This window comes from Chiloscyllium plagiosum, unplaced genomic scaffold (assembly GCF_037043375.1).
Source record: "Chiloscyllium plagiosum isolate Xiang-an unplaced genomic scaffold, Cpla_swu_hap1 HiC_scaffold_14, whole genome shotgun sequence".
Lineage (NCBI taxonomy): Eukaryota > Metazoa > Chordata > Chondrichthyes > Orectolobiformes > Hemiscylliidae > Chiloscyllium > Chiloscyllium plagiosum.
The window spans coordinates 6,329,370-6,344,909 of NW_028270152.1; the positions used below are offsets into that span (position 1 = coordinate 6,329,370).

General features: G+C 45.0%; 1 protein-coding gene across 1 annotated transcript in view; it reads right to left on the bottom strand.

Moving 5' to 3' along the window:
• The window catches only part of rab7a (RAB7a, member RAS oncogene family), a 53,801-nt gene extending 39,005 nt beyond the window's left edge, over positions 1 to 14,796 (bottom strand). The window contains exon 1 of the mRNA XM_043707575.2: positions 14,650 to 14,796. The gene's annotated coding sequence lies outside the window, so the exon portion shown is untranslated. The remainder of the gene's footprint in view (positions 1 to 14,649) is intronic.
• Between the last annotated feature and the right edge of the window lie 744 nt (positions 14,797 to 15,540).

Consider the following 15,540-nt stretch of genomic DNA (forward strand, 5'->3'; position numbering starts at 1 on the left):
TCAAGGATCCTAAACATAGGCCATGAGCCCTGGCACCTGGGAGGCAACACCAACATAAATCTTGTTCCCACAGAACCTAACTATGGAGGACCTAATGAGTGCTCTACTCACCTCCCCTTTGAGGAACTGGGACAGACTATACTAGGGTAAGCCTTGGGGTACAGTTCTGTAAAGTCATTCTCCCAGTATCCAAAACTGGATAGAGGGGACTAGACAATTGTTCCCTGCACTGCCAGTTGCCTCTGTCCCCCCGACTGTAACCCATCTGCCTTCTTGAAGCATGACCACCTCCCTGTAATTCCTCTCCACCTCCCAAAGGATCAGGAACTTCAGCTTCTGCTCCTATTCCCTAACATGGTTCAAGGAGCTGCAGTTGGGTACACTTTCTGTAGATACAGTCACAGACACTAGTGGTGACCCTTACCTCCCCACATTCTGCAGGAGGAACATTCAATTGCACTATTCTAAAATCATTGGTGATGGACTGGGAGAACTAGTGAATCAGTTCACTTGATTTTTTAAAACAGCCAGATAAAGTGAGGACTAGATGCTGGAGATCAGAGCTTAAAAAAAATGTTGCTGGAAAAACACATCAGGTCAGGCAGCAAAGGAACAGGAGAATTGGCATTTCAGGCATAAGCCCTTCAGGAAATGTTGATTCTCCTGATTCTGAAGGGCTTATGCCTGAAATGTCAGTTCTCCTGTTCCTTTGATGCTGCCTGACCTGTGCTTTTCCAACAACACTAAGCTTTTTACACTACTGCCCTGGCAGCCTGAACAGGCCAACTCATGCAGAAGGAAACTACCATGTAGTTAGGGTGTGCCATCAGGCTGTCACTAGAGACTAGATTCTAAACTTCTAAAAGTTTAGAGTCAGGTATACAGCACAAACAGACCCTTTGGTTCAACTTAACCATATTGGTCACATTTGCCAGCACTTGGCCCATATCCCCCTCAACCCATCCTATTCATTACCCATCCAGATGCTTTTTAAAGGAGGTGCAATTGTACCAGCCTCCACCATTTCCTCTGGCAGCTCAGTCCATACACCCTGAAAATGTTGCCCCTTGGTCCCTTTTCTCTTTCCCCTCTCACCCTAAACCTATGCCCTCTGGTTCTGTACTCCCACCCTAGGGAAAAGACCTGGGTATTTACCCTATCCATGCCCCTCATGATTTTACAAATTTCTAAGGTCACCCCTCAGCCTCCAACACTTCAGGAAAAACAGTCCCACTCTTCAGCCTCTTTATAGCTCAAGCCCTCCAACCTTGGCAACATCCTTAGAAATCTGAACTTTCAAGTTTGACAACATCTTTCTGAAAGGCAGGTCAGAATTGCATGCAATATTCTAGAAGTGGCCTATCCACTGTCCTATATAGTCACATGACCTCAACTCTATACTCCATGCTGTTCAACAAAAGCATAAACATGCCTTCATTAGATTTACCCCACTACTTTCAAGCAACTATGAACCGGCACTCCAAGGCCTTTGTTAAGCAATGGATTAGGAGATGCCAGTGTTGGACTGGGGTGTACCAAGTTAAAAACCAGGTTTAGTCCAACAAACTTATTTGGAAGCACTAGCATCAGGACAACCACCTGATGAAGCACTCCAAGCAGGTACTTCAAATAAGCTCAGACTGTAACCTGGTGTTGTGATTTAAGTTTTGTTCAACAACACTCCATAGGACCTTACTATGAAGGTGTCCAAGTCCTGCTCTGATTTGCTTTTCCAAAATGCAGCACCTCAAATGCCATTTATCACTCTGCCCAGTGGCTTATCAAGATCCCACTGTACTGAGGTAATCTTCACTGTCTACTATTCTTGTGTCACCTGCAAACTTCAGCTATACTTCTGTTCACATCCAAGTGACAATAGTGGACCACCACTGTTCCTTGTGGTATACCAGTGGTCACAGGCCTCCAGTCTGAAAAGCAACCCATTGCTACCTTTGAGCCAATTGTATCCAAATTGCTAGTTCTCCCTGTACTCCTTACTAACCAGTCTCCCATAAGGAAACTGGTCAAACACTTTACTGAAGTCTAGATTGATCACATCTACTGCTCTGCCCTCAATCCTGTTACTTCAAAATAGTTTGGAGATGATTTCCCCACACAAAGCCACACTGACATCCCTAGTCAGTCCTTGCTTTTCCAAGCAAAAGCAATCTTGCCCTTCAGGATTCCCTCCAACAACTTGCTGACCAATGTCAGGCTCACCAGTCTATAGTTCCTGGCTTTTCTTAAATAGTTAAAATCTTGATTTATAAGGTTTACATGGATCAAAGAGTTGTGTTGACAAATGGGGCCATGTTAATCTGGAGGTAGTCATTGAAAAATTGGGACAAATTGCTAACTGGATTTTTCCTAGGTGGTGAAGTAGTGAAAGTTACTTCATGGTAGCTTAGGCTGCAGATGGAATTTCAATTTGATTAAATGCCAGAATCTTTCCCTCCCAACCAGGAGGGAAACTAAAGATGAATCAAAAAGTTCAGCCGGCCCTCAAACTGGTGCTAATGTAGTCACCACCAGCCTAGAATGTGGTCATTCCTCAGGCCTGAGAAACAACTTTACATGGTTGCTCCCCAATGCCTTAAACTACTGGGTGGGTTGATTCAACTGTATGCATTTTTCATTGGTCTTTATGGGCCTAAACTCAGATTATGGCTACAGTTCTTGAAGTATGAGCACCTAACCTCAAGAGGAATGGCATTGCCAAATACCTCTGGCATTCCATCTCCAGCCTCAGCTACCATGAAGCAGCAATAAACTGGCAAGTGTCAAGGTACTGAAGTCTAAGGCAGGGCATCTGCATTAGCCAGTCCTTAAGTTCAAGCCACCCAAAGCATGGTGTGTATTACAGCAGTAAACTGCAGCCTCAGGTCAGTATTTATGCAAGAAAAATTAGTCCAACTAAACGATGTTGGAAATTTGAAAACCAGTTGCTCAAGAAACTTCAGGTCTGGCAGCATCTGGGGAAAAGAATGGAGTCAGAATATAATCCAGTGACCACCTTCAGAACAATGCAGAAAGAATTGTTCAGACCACTGGATCAACACTAACTCCACATTCTTTCCCCAGATTATCTACTCAACTGGTAGATAAAAATATTCATCAGCAACCTGGGCAGTACAGTGGCTAGCCCTGCTTCCTTAGCAGCAGGGACCTGGGTTCAATTCCCATCTTGGCAACTGTGTGACAGTTTGCACATTCTCCATGTCTGTGTGGGTTTCCTCCCACTATCTAGGGATGGGCAGGTCAGGTGAATTGGCCATGCTAAATTGCCTTCTGCCAGGTACATTACTTAGGGGTAAATATAGGGTAGGGGAATGGGTCTGGGTGGGTTACTCAGGGTCAGTGTGGCCAAAGAGCCTGTTTCCACACTGTCGGTAATTTAAAAAGTAGTATTGATACAGCTGAATGAACTTGCCATAGTTTCTTTGGCAGACCCCACAAACTGCATCCTTCACTATTCAAGTAGTGAAAATGCTGCTAAAACCACCAACTCATTTCAAGGATTAGTTGTGGGGGGGGGGGGGGGGAATAAAAGCTCTATGTGAGTGGGCAGAAAAAGAATTAAGACAGGATAAGATCAGCCATGTTAAAGAGAGGTTTGAAGGGCTGAATTGCCTTCTCCCACTCAAGTAGGATGTTCCTATTAGGAAGGCAGCATATTTGGACATGAGAAATACTAAACAAGCTCACTACTTGCTTGACAAGGTGTACTAAGAGATTAGTTTGGTGCCACTATGCAGATTAGAAGTTGAAAAACAAGCCAATTGCCATCTAACCACCTTGTTCTAAAATCAGAATTAGAACTATTCTCCAAATGGAAGACTGCAGAAAGTGCTTAAGGATGTTTTTCCCTTATCAATAGGATGAAAACAGGAACAAATTCAGTCCAAAGTTGATTAAGAACCCAACCACAGGGAGGCAGCAATGCAAGAACTTCTGATCAGAGGTTACTGGAACAGAAAATCCAGCTTGCTCTGAAACTTGTGACCCAGTTCAGTTTCAGGTTTACAAAACTAAAAACAAAGTAACTCAGGTGCTACTATTGGGGGTGGGGAGAGAAGAGACTTTGACTTTACTCCAGACAACCTCAGTTAACTGTTACAATGCAATACAGGCACATCAGCCCTTGCTGTGCCAATGTGTGAAATTAATCTGATGCCCATCTAACCTGCACCATTCCACTATGGATGTGTCCAAAGGACATGGAAGAGCCATTAATGTCAGCAAGTCTACTACTGTTGCAGGCAGGTTACATGTCCTATTTGAAGAAACTACCCTGATCTGTCCCAAGTCTCTCATTAGGCTTCACCATCCAAGGATGGAGGCTCACATTCCACCCTAACCCTCTGATTATCTTGTGTCTCAAGTCACCTCAACCTGGTCTCCAGCAAAAACAGCCTCAGTTCCCTCAATGCCTTCCTTTCATACCTGGAAGCATCCTAGTAAATCTGAACCCTTTCCAAAACTTCCACATCCTTTCTATATTGCAGTGACCAGAACTGCACAGTACTCCAAGTGTACAGTTAGTGTCTCGTACACCTGAAGCATGATCTAGCGGCTCTGAAACTCAAGCCCCTACCAATAATCGTTACTTAATCATGCCATCAACCTGGGTACCAACCTTCAGCTATTATGCACCTGGACTGATCTTGGTAATGTACATGAACAGAATATCAGCATTAACCCAGTACTGTTCCTGTTAGTTCACTTCAGAAGTATCACTTTTCTGCATTACTCTAGAGCTATTCCTGATGAAGGGCTTTTGCCAAAAACATGTATTTTCCTGCTCCGCTTTTCCAGCACCACTCTAATCTAGAGTCTAGTTTCCAGCATCTGCAGTGCTCACTTCTGCATCTTATGCCCCTTGTAATCCACAATATCCTTTGGCACTATACTCAACTGCCTACTTGTGTCATCTGCAAGTTTACTAACCAGCCTTCTACACCCACATCCAGATCATTGAGTGGTAAACAGCAGTGGCTCCAAAACAGATCCCTACAGCACACCACTGTTAGTGGAGCTGCAGGACAAATATTCATCTCAACTACCCTGCCTTTTCAGCTGGACAATTTCTGATGCAAATCACCTTCTGACCAAAACTTTGGACAATAGCCTGTATGGAACCTTAATGCCCAAGGAAATCCATGTACACCACATCAGCTACTTTACTTTCATGCACCTGTTTGGTCACATTAGTTAGTTATAACCTAACCCTCAACTTACTAGCCCTAATCAAATTCCTTTTGAAGATTAGAAATCCTTAACTTTCAAGACCTTACCCACAAGGGAAGTAAGGCTCACTAGCCTACAGTTACCAGGGTTGTCCCAACTCCTTGAAAGATTGGTTATCCTCCCATCTTCTGGCACGACTCCTGTTGACAATGACGACAAAGATCAAAGCCAAAGGCTCTGCAATCTCCTCCCTAGCTTCCCAAAGATTCAAAGAATAAATCCATCGGGCCCAGGGTCCTATTTTCAAGTCTTCCAAAATGCTAAAACTTCTTGTCAACCACAATCCCTCTAATCTAGTAGCCTGTATGTCTGCCTTTTTCCAAGGTTAGTGGGAATAATGTGAAAAGAAAAATATTAAGCATGTTTTGTGTCCTCAGATTCCAAACAACTTCCTACTGTCCTTAATTGACCCTAATCTTAGTCTAGTCATTCTTTTATTCCTGATTAAATAAAGGCCTTAGAATTTTCCTGGCTCTTATCTAGCAACTCATGTCCCCACCTGGCTCTCAGCTCTAGATCTTTTCTGGCTAACATAACTCAAGCCCCCTAATGAGCCTTCATGCCAGCAGCCCCAGAAATGTTAACCATAGATGTTGTGAAACTTGGAAGGGTTCAGAAAAGATATACAAGGATGATGCTAGGGTTGGAGGATTTGAGCTATAGGGAGAGGTTGAATAGACTCAAGCTGTTTTCCCTGGAGCAGAGGCCGAGGGGTGATCTTCTAGAGGTTTACAAAATCATGAGGGAGCATGGATATGGTAAATAGACAGTCTTTTCCCTGGGGTGGGAGAGTCTAGAACTAGAGGGCATAGGTTTAGGGTGAGGGGAAAAAGTTGAGACCCAAGGGGTAACTTTTTCCAGAGGGTGGTACATGCATGGAATGAGCTGCCAGAGGAAGTAGAGGGTGGGACAATTGCCACATTTAAAAAGGCATCTGGATGGGTATATGAATAGGAGGAAGTGAGGACTGCAGATGCTGGAGATCAGAGCTAAAATGTGTGTTGCTGGAAAAGCACAGGTCAGGCAGCATCCAAGGAGCAGGAGAATTGACATTTCGGGCATGAGCCCTTCAAGAAGAAATGGCTCATGCCTGAAATGTCAATTCTCCTGCTCCTTGGGATGTGAATAGGAAGGGTTGAGGGATGAGCCAGTTGGGACTAGATTGGGATATCTGGTTGGCATGGATGAGTTGGACCAAAGGGGCTGTTTATTTTGGAGAGCTTTGCTATTAAATTGGAGGTCTTCATCCTTCAGACTGTAGGCATTCAAGGCCAAGAAGGGTTGTACACATCAGGTGATGGCCCCTTGGTCATTTCCAGACTGCAGTTAAGAGGCAATAAATCCTTTTGATTTACTCAAATCTTTACTTGCTAAAGTCTTATACAATAAGATGGACCAATGCACATTAAATGGTCGACTTAATTTTCCAAGAAAGTTCCCTTTGGTTAAGGCAACCATTAATCCAGGGGAGGGAACTTGCAGGTCTTTGATCCAGCCCCAGTTTAGAGCAAGCTTTCAGGTCAGGTTTCTCTTTTCCATGGAAATTTTAAAGCTAGTTGTGGTCCCAGATCCCAGTGCTGCCCATTAACACCAGTCACTTGCTGTGCCTCATTTCTCAAGAGGTCATATTGTGCACAATGAGAACAGGCATTTACAAGATTTTTTGAACTAAATTCCCCCCCAGCCAAGCTCTTACCCACACTAAGGTCAGTCTGTTCAGAAAGCAAGTCTCCCTATATTTGCTCAATTTCTCACCAACTATGGGATTGTACTGCATCCCCAAAGTGATCACCCTCTTTCTAGTTGGAAAGATATCTTCCAAAGATATCCCTTAATACCAAGTATTACTGGGACATTTTCACCAAAAACACCATGATTTTACCTCCTGTTCTATTCTTCCTTTAGGATCTATACCTGGAACACAACTGCCAACCCTGTACCTTTTCAGGTAGGTCTTGTTTAGAAGTGATATCCCAGTTCCATATTCCATCCATGCTACAGTTCATCTGTTTTACTTGTCAGGCCTCTTGCTGACAGAAACTGCCTTTAAGTATTCCCTCATTCTCTGCCATGCGCATCTTTGTCCATTTAAGATGCAGACCCAACACCAGTCTCAACCATCTTTACTGGATTTAACTCATTAGTTTGAGGAAAGTCTCCCACCAGGATGTGATCCCTTTCCAATTTAGGTGCAATCTGATCCTCCTGGAGGGGAAGTGACTGTACAAAGAGATCCAGTGATCAAAACCAAATCCCTGCCCTAGCTCTTCAGCCACATTCATTGTCATACACCTATTCCTCCTCACTAAAACATGCACCAGAAGTAGTCTTGTGACCAATGACCTCTGGCTGCTCATGCTTCCCTTGGAGAGAGTGCTGAAACTGCTCCAAGACATCCTTGACCCTGGCACCAGGTAATCAACACCACTTCAATCTTTCATGGCCACAAAGACCTGTACCTATGACAACAGGCCTCCTTTACACAGCCAATGCCAACAGTTGGGCTGCTACTTTGAGGTTATCCATAGTATCCAAAATGGAGATGGAGGGATAATGTAATCCAATTTTAAAGCTATTTGACTGGAAACAATATGACCCAAGTATATTAGCCTCTATTGTGGCCATCAATTTATGGTCAATCAAGCCAGATTCCACTTTGGGATCACAGACCTATCTAGTTCAGCTAGAATCACAGAACTTCAAGCTGGATTCCAGACAGCCCAGTGAACCAGATTCAGTGCAGACAGCAATAAAGAGATTATGAGTAGGTGCCCTTTACTAGCTGCTTGCAAGAATAGTGTAATCATCAAGTACTGAACAGATCATGCATAGCAGCTGCAATGATTCTTTCAGCAAACAACTGGCTAAAGAGTGTGTCATTAGTAAACAAAGCCAGTGGCTCAAGAGACAAACTGATCTTCAGCAGTTTATGTTTTGACTTTAGCCACAATGCCCAATTTCATGCTTTAATTAGGTGCAGCTTCACCAATTTAACCAGATGTTAAGGCAACCTGGTGAAGGGCTTTTGCCTGAAATGTCAATTTTACTGCTCCTTGGATGCTGCCTGAACCACTGTGCTCTTCCAGCAACACTAATCCAGAATCTGCAGTCTTTTTTTTAAAAAAATATTTTCTTTTGCAACCTAGTTTTATTTCCATCAAAAATTTAGGCCAACTAGCAACACCATAACAGATGAGATTCCTCCAATGAAGAGACTACAACTGCAGGATAGACTAGTGGAGATCTTGCCCCAATTAAAATCCAAGCATCCAACTCATCTGGATCTTAGTTTGCATAGGACTGGACACCTGATCAACCATTCAAAGCAATATCACCCAGGGAAGTGCCATTTTATCTGGCTCTTTTAGGACGTGCTATTCTGAAATCTCCACTCCAAGTTGGTGCAAACTGACATCTGATCCCATGCCATTTGTTTCAGGAAACAATGGCCACCTTCCTGTGCTCCCTCACAGGAGTGGAAAGATCAAGTTTCATCTCATGTGCATGTACTCACAGGAACATTACTCTGCAACAACCTCCATTTCAACATGTTGAAGTTTCCCTTCAGTCTTTCAGAGTAGAGTGAAATTCTGTATGACCAAGTCCCCAATGCCATGTGGGATCCTAGTCACACCTTATGGATGCTTAAAGACTGGACAGTGCCCCGAGTGGGACAGTACCTGGAGGGCAAACTTGCCATTTAAATTGTTCAAACTTATTGTGCAACTAAATCCCAGCAAGAAAGATTTAGCCACCTACTCAAAACACCATGTCTATTCCTGCATCCATTGACCATGAATTTTGGCAATTCCAGAGGGCATTTTTAAATACACTGGGGTTTTAAACTAGATGATCACTGCAATAACATGCCAGCTACACAAGTCTAAATCACTCATTCTGTGGTGACATTCCAGCACTATAAAGCCTTTAAGTTTTAAATGAAACTACAAAATGTTGTAGTGAACTTAGCTGAAGTTTCTCAAACCCAAGCCTCATAGGTGGAGTCAGATAAGAGGGATAATTACAGTTAACTTAAAGGTGTACATATATGGGGGTAGCCATGATTGGATATTGCAAAGGACCAATCTATAGTTGCAAGTTAAAAATAGGATGTCTGTCAAAGTTTGAGCTCTAAAACAGGAAATCAGACTGAGCATTTAAAATCAGCAACTTAACACAATAGACAGGAATGTCTGTACTTGTTCAGAAACTCATGTCTTTGATACAGGCTTTTCAACCCCTAACAAGTTTGATCACTGTTCTAATGCAGAAGCAGTGTTTAAGAGAAAGTCTGAATTTAAGGTGGTGAAACTATGACTGTCAAAAAGACAGTTTGCAAGAGACTTAAGATTAACAATTGCTTCAGTTAATTACTATTGACAGAACAAATCTTCCATTTAGATGGTGCAAAGTTTTACATAATCCCAGCAGCTGTTACTGAACAGCATATCCTGGGAAAAAGCATGGTCAGAGGGGCAAGAGTAGACATCTCTGGTCAGGACCTTTAGAGAGGTCAGACTAGAAATCTCACTTGCTCCTGCTGCTTTTTCCAGCTCCACACTGACTTCAGTATCTGCAGTCCTCACTATCTCCAATATCTTGTTCATTCAATGCATGGCAGGTAATGGCTAGCCTATCACCATTGATGGAAATTCAACAGGAAGCACAGGCAAGGTTAATGCAAGTGAATGGTAGAGATTGTCTGCTTTCAGTATGGTATCCATCGAGGATATGAAATGGTGAATGGTCACTGAGGCCTTTTAAAGTACTCCAATGGCCAGATTCTGCTTTTTAAAGCAGCAGAAGCATGCTTTTAAAACACCATGATACTATGTTGAAGAGTGGTAGACACCCATGTTCAAACATGGACCCAACAAGCATGAACATCTTTCAGGAATTACACTAAACTATTTTAGTAGTTGTGTGAGGGAATGAAGTCAACTTTTCAAACAATTTAAATTTTTTCCACTCAGTTAACTCAATACCTCAGCCAAAAGTTTGATCAGTGTTACGGAATGTTGTATTGTAACAGGTAGTATGGAACATTTACTCTAGTCTCAGAAGGATGCTTCACAACCTTGAACTAGAGTAGACACCAGCCTAAAGGCTGGTAGGAGAATCCGCTCAGATTTTAGTTTGGATAAAAAAAGTGAGGAAATTAACTGAAGAAACCCATGGACTACTACAATAGTAGTGGTAAAAACAATGACTGCAGATGCTGGAAACCAGATTCTGGATCTGTGGTGCTGGAAGAGCACAGCAATTCAGGCAGCATTTGAGGACAGGCAAAATCGACGTTTCGGGCAAAAGCCCTTCATCAGGAATAAAGGCAGAGAGCCTGAAGCATGGAGAGATAAGCTAGAGGAGGGTGGGAGTGGGGAGAGAGTAGCATAGAGTACAATAGGTCAGTGGGGGAGGAGATGAAGGTGATAGGTCAGGGAGGAGAGGGTGGAGTGGGTAGGTGGAAAAGAGCTGGGCAGGTTGGACAAGTCCGGACAAGTCAAGGGGAGGTTAGAAACCAGGATGAGGTGGGGGAAGGGGAAATGAGGAAGCTGTTGAAGTCCACATTGATGCCCTGGGGTTGAAGTGTTCCGAGGCAGAAGATGAGGCGTTCTTCTTCCATGCATCTGGTGGTGAGGGAGCGGCGGTGAAGGAGGCCCAGCACCTCCATATCCTTGGAAGAGTGGGAGGGAGAGTTGAAATGTTGGGCCATGGGGCGGTTTGGTTGATTGGTGCGGGTGTCTCAGAGATGTTCCCTAAAGCGCTCTGCTAGGAGGCACCCAGTCTCCCCAATGTAGAGGAGACCGCATCGGGAGCAACGGATACAATAAATGATATTAGTGGATTTGCAGGTAAAGCTTTGATGGATGTGGAAGGCTCCATTAGGGCCTTGGATGGAGGTGAGGGAGGTGGTGTGGGCACAGGTTTTACAGTTCCTGCAGTGGCAGGGGAAAGTGCCAGGATGGGAGGGTGGGTCGTAGGGGGCATGGACCTGACCAGGTAGTCACAGAGGGAACGGTCTTTGCGGAAGGCAGAGAGGGAAATATATCCCTGGTGGTGGGGTCTGTTTGGAGGTGGTGGAAATGTCGGCAGATGATTTGGTTTATGCGAAGGTTGGTAGGGTGGAAGGTGAGCACCAGGGGCGTTCTGTCCTTGTTGCAGTTGGAGGAGTTGGGTCTGAGGGCAGAGGTGCAGGATGTGGACGAGATGCGTTGGAGGGCATCTTTAACCACGTGGGAAGGGAAATTGCGGTCTCTAAAGAAGGAGGCCATCTGGTGTGTTCTGTGGTGGAACTGGTCCTCCTGGGAGCAGATACGGCGGAGGCAGAGGAATTGGGAATATGGGATGGCATTTTTGCAAGAGGTAGGGTGGGAAGAGGTGTAATCCAGGTAGCTGTGGGAGTCGGTGGGTTTGTAGAAAATGTCAGTCAGTGTCAAGTCGGTCGTCATTAATGGAGATGGAGAGGTCCAGGAAGGGGAGGGAGGGGTCAGAGACAGTCCAGGTAAATTTAAGGTCAGGGTGAAATGTGTTGGTGAAGTTGATGAATTGCTCAACCTCCTCGCAGGAGCACGAGGTGGCGCCAATGCAGTCATCAATGTAGCGGAGGAAGAGGTGGGGAGTGGTGCCGGTGTAATTACGGGAAGATCAACTGCTCTACGTAGCCAATAAAGGGACAGGCATAGCTGGGGCCCATACGTGTGCCCATGGCTACCCCTTTGGTCTGGAGGAAGTGGGAGGATTCATAGGAGAAATTGTTCACTACAATAGTAGTGTCCACAAGCCATTGCCTAGAGTTATAATTGTAGGTGGAAAGAGTTAAGCATTTGAATGAAGTTGTATTAATGAATTACTACATCAAGTATACACCATTGAACAGTTCAGCCCAGGAACAGGCCTTTCAGCCCAATGCTTGTACAAGCAAAACTCCATTTAAAACAAATCCTATCTGCCTGCATATGGCATGTATTCTTCAAGTCCCTTTCTGCTCTTTGTATAAAGGCCTCTTAAAAATGTTGCTCTTGTTTCTAGCACCCCAGACCACATGTTCCAGACACCAAGTAAAAATCTTGTATATTCTTGCAAAAAAAAACTCATCTTGAACCTCCACCCCTCATTGGAGGTATCTAACCTAGCAGGGAAAACTAAACTACCCCCTTATCCATATCTCTTGCACATCAGTCACCCCTAGCCTCTGGTGAAGTCATCCATACTTTCAGAAGCAATTGTCCCCTCCGAATGAGTGTTCCAGCTATCTTAGCCATGTCTCAAGTTGCTCTCATTCGCCATACTCCTGGGGGCAGGTAGTGAAGGACAAATACCAAAAACACTACACCCAGCTGGAAAATGTCTACAAGACAACAGGATGAAATCAGTTCCACGATAATAGCTCAAAGCAAGGTAAATCACATTTGGGTACCCAAGTGATGAACTATTGAGATCTGCACAGTACTTAATTCCACTAATTCTCACCTGCACTCATGCAGAGTTGATGAGATAAGCAACTGCATTCCAACTTTAGTCATTTAATTCCACAAGTATACCAAGCAAACCAGAAGTTTAAGCTAGCATCTAATCTACCACTCAAACTGATCTGGTAGTGTTCCACCTCTGGGCAAGATGAGGTATGACCAGTGATCATGTCTGACTAGTCCTAACAAGATCCTAACATGGTTGAACAGGTTGGCTCACTAAAGCTGAGCTCTATATTGCATTCACTTTGTGAAAAGTGATACTTAAATGTTATGGCTAACCACATTTCACTTTGCTCCCAAAAAGACAATTCAAAACAAATACATTACTGTTCAGGGACAAAATCCAATTGGCTCCTAACCTAACACTAGTACTAGATTACCCAACCTCAAATTGGAAGTAAACAAATCATACTTCAGACCTCAAGAAAACATGCACACAGCTGTCAGGGACAGCAGCAATGTGGTTACATTCTCCCACACCATACACCTAAACAAATTAGGATAATACTTTTATACAGGAGAAACAAGTATTTAAAAGTTAGTCAAGTTTGCTGTCAGGATCAACGAGGGCACTAAAGTCAGTTTATCATGTCAGTCTGTGGCACCATGAGCCACAAGGGGGACATTCTATTACAGGGAAACATCCTTGGCAACAAGATATACACAAATCCAGTGTTCAAGTCTGCTATTCAGAGTAATGACAAGTCATGTGTTTCATCAGCTGCAACAATCACGAGCAGGTTTCTTGGACTTCCAGAACGAAGCAACAATCTTATTTACGAAATCAACCATCCCCCAGTCTTGCCAACTGGGCAGAAGCCACAACGTGATACCCATCTCACAACAATGCAGTTCACAGATCGCTGTCCATCGCGCAAACAGAAATGAAGTCGCACATTCAGATGCAAAAAAAGTTGACAAACTAGCTAAGAGACTGAAGGGGTGCTGTGGTATTATGCACCATTTGCTCTGCTTAGAGAAGTATTACTAAAGAAAGAAGTGTCGGAAATACTGCTATTTTGACACGCGAACAAAATCAAATACCGCTTTCGATTTAGTACAAACCTTCGTGATCAACAAGCCTTGAAACTGGCGAACGCCACAACAGACAAGTGTTACCTCGATCACTAAAGACCTGGAAATCTTAGTGATATTAAAAGTGAAACCAACTCAAAGAGCTTAGTCACCCTGAAGACTAAAGACAAGTGAGGCAGGTTTAAAGTTTCCACAGGCTCCATACTTGCAATACAGCGTCGACGGTTCGAACAACAAACAGATATTGGTGTGGGAGGGGGAAGAGGAGCTCACACAGCTACATGGAAGCTGTCAAAGCAAGCCCAAGCTTCAGAGCTAAATAGACGTATACCACTGAAATATTAAAGAGTCGCCCAGACTGTATTTTTCCAGCTCCTTTACGTGCTAAATCAGGACTAAGAGTATATTGAAGAACTGAGCGCAAGTGATAACATGTACATCATGTCAGCCAGTAATCTTGTGTGTTTTGCACCGTGCGGATTATTAAAGCGGAAAGAGTGAGAAAAGGAAAGAGGAGACAACTCCCCAGCAGGACACTCATGTATATTTGATGCAGCAGATGCTAACGCGCTGGGGCTGCCAGGGCCTGCAGGGCTGAGAGCTCCTGTCAATCGCACGGGCCGTTGTTAAGGGGCCCCGGGGACAGTTACTAGGGCTCAGCCCCCCCTCACACTAGGGGGGGGACCGTTGCTAGGATGAGCCCGGGGACGGTTGCTAGGGAAGGAGGGGAGCACGCAGCACCGCGAGCGCGGCCGTTGGGCGGACCCTAGGCCCCCGTCTGACTCTCGTTGTCTCTCTCGAGGCCTCGGGCCGCCCCCCACCACCACCAGCAGCAGCAGCTGCTTACACCCGCGGGCTGAGCGGCCTACCACCCCGGTCCTCGAGTCCGACTCACCTGAAAGGGTAAGGGAGGTTGAAGAAAGAGAGCTGCCCCTGCCCGGCCTGTTGACGGTTTGGTTTCCGTGAGCCGCTCGCTGGGCTGGGCTGCTCCTGCTGTCGTAGCTGCTGCCTCCGACTCGCCGCTTATCATCCGCACCCTGCGTCTGACGTCACCGCGTACCACGTCGGCGCGTGTTGCGTCACCGCGCGGGACCGCCCACCGCGTGACTTGCGGGCGTTCGACTGCGGGCAGCCCTGACGGGTCCTAGCGCCCGCCCATGCAGGGAGAGGGGGGGGGGGGGGGGAACAGGGAAATTTGGGATGTGATCTCAGGGCAGAACATGGAGTCATGCAGCACGGAAACAGACCCCTCGGTCCAACCAGTACATGCTGAACATAATCCCAAACTAAACTGGTCCCAGCTGGCTCCAGTTGGCCCATATCCCTCCAAACCCTTCCCATTCACATACCCCTCCAGATGCCTCTTAAATGTTGTAATTGTACCAGCCTCATGCACCACTTCCTCTGAAGGTTCATTCCACATTTGAACCACAATCTGTGTAAAATCTCTGCCCTCTCGCCTTACAAATAGAGTCATAGAGATGTACAGCACGGAAACAGACCCTTCGGTCCATCCCGTCCATGCCGACCAGATATCCCAACCCAATCTAGTCCCACCTGCCAGCACCCGGCCCATATCCCTCCAAACCCTTCCTATTCATATACCCATCCAAATGCCTCTTAAATGTACCCTCATGCACCACTTCCTCTGAAGGTTCATTCCACATTAGAACCACAATCTGTGTAAAAACTTTGCCTCTTCTATCTTTTAAAAATCTCTGCCCTCTCACCTTACAAATGTAACCCCTAGTCTTGAAATACTTCCATCAGTTCACCTCTCAACCTA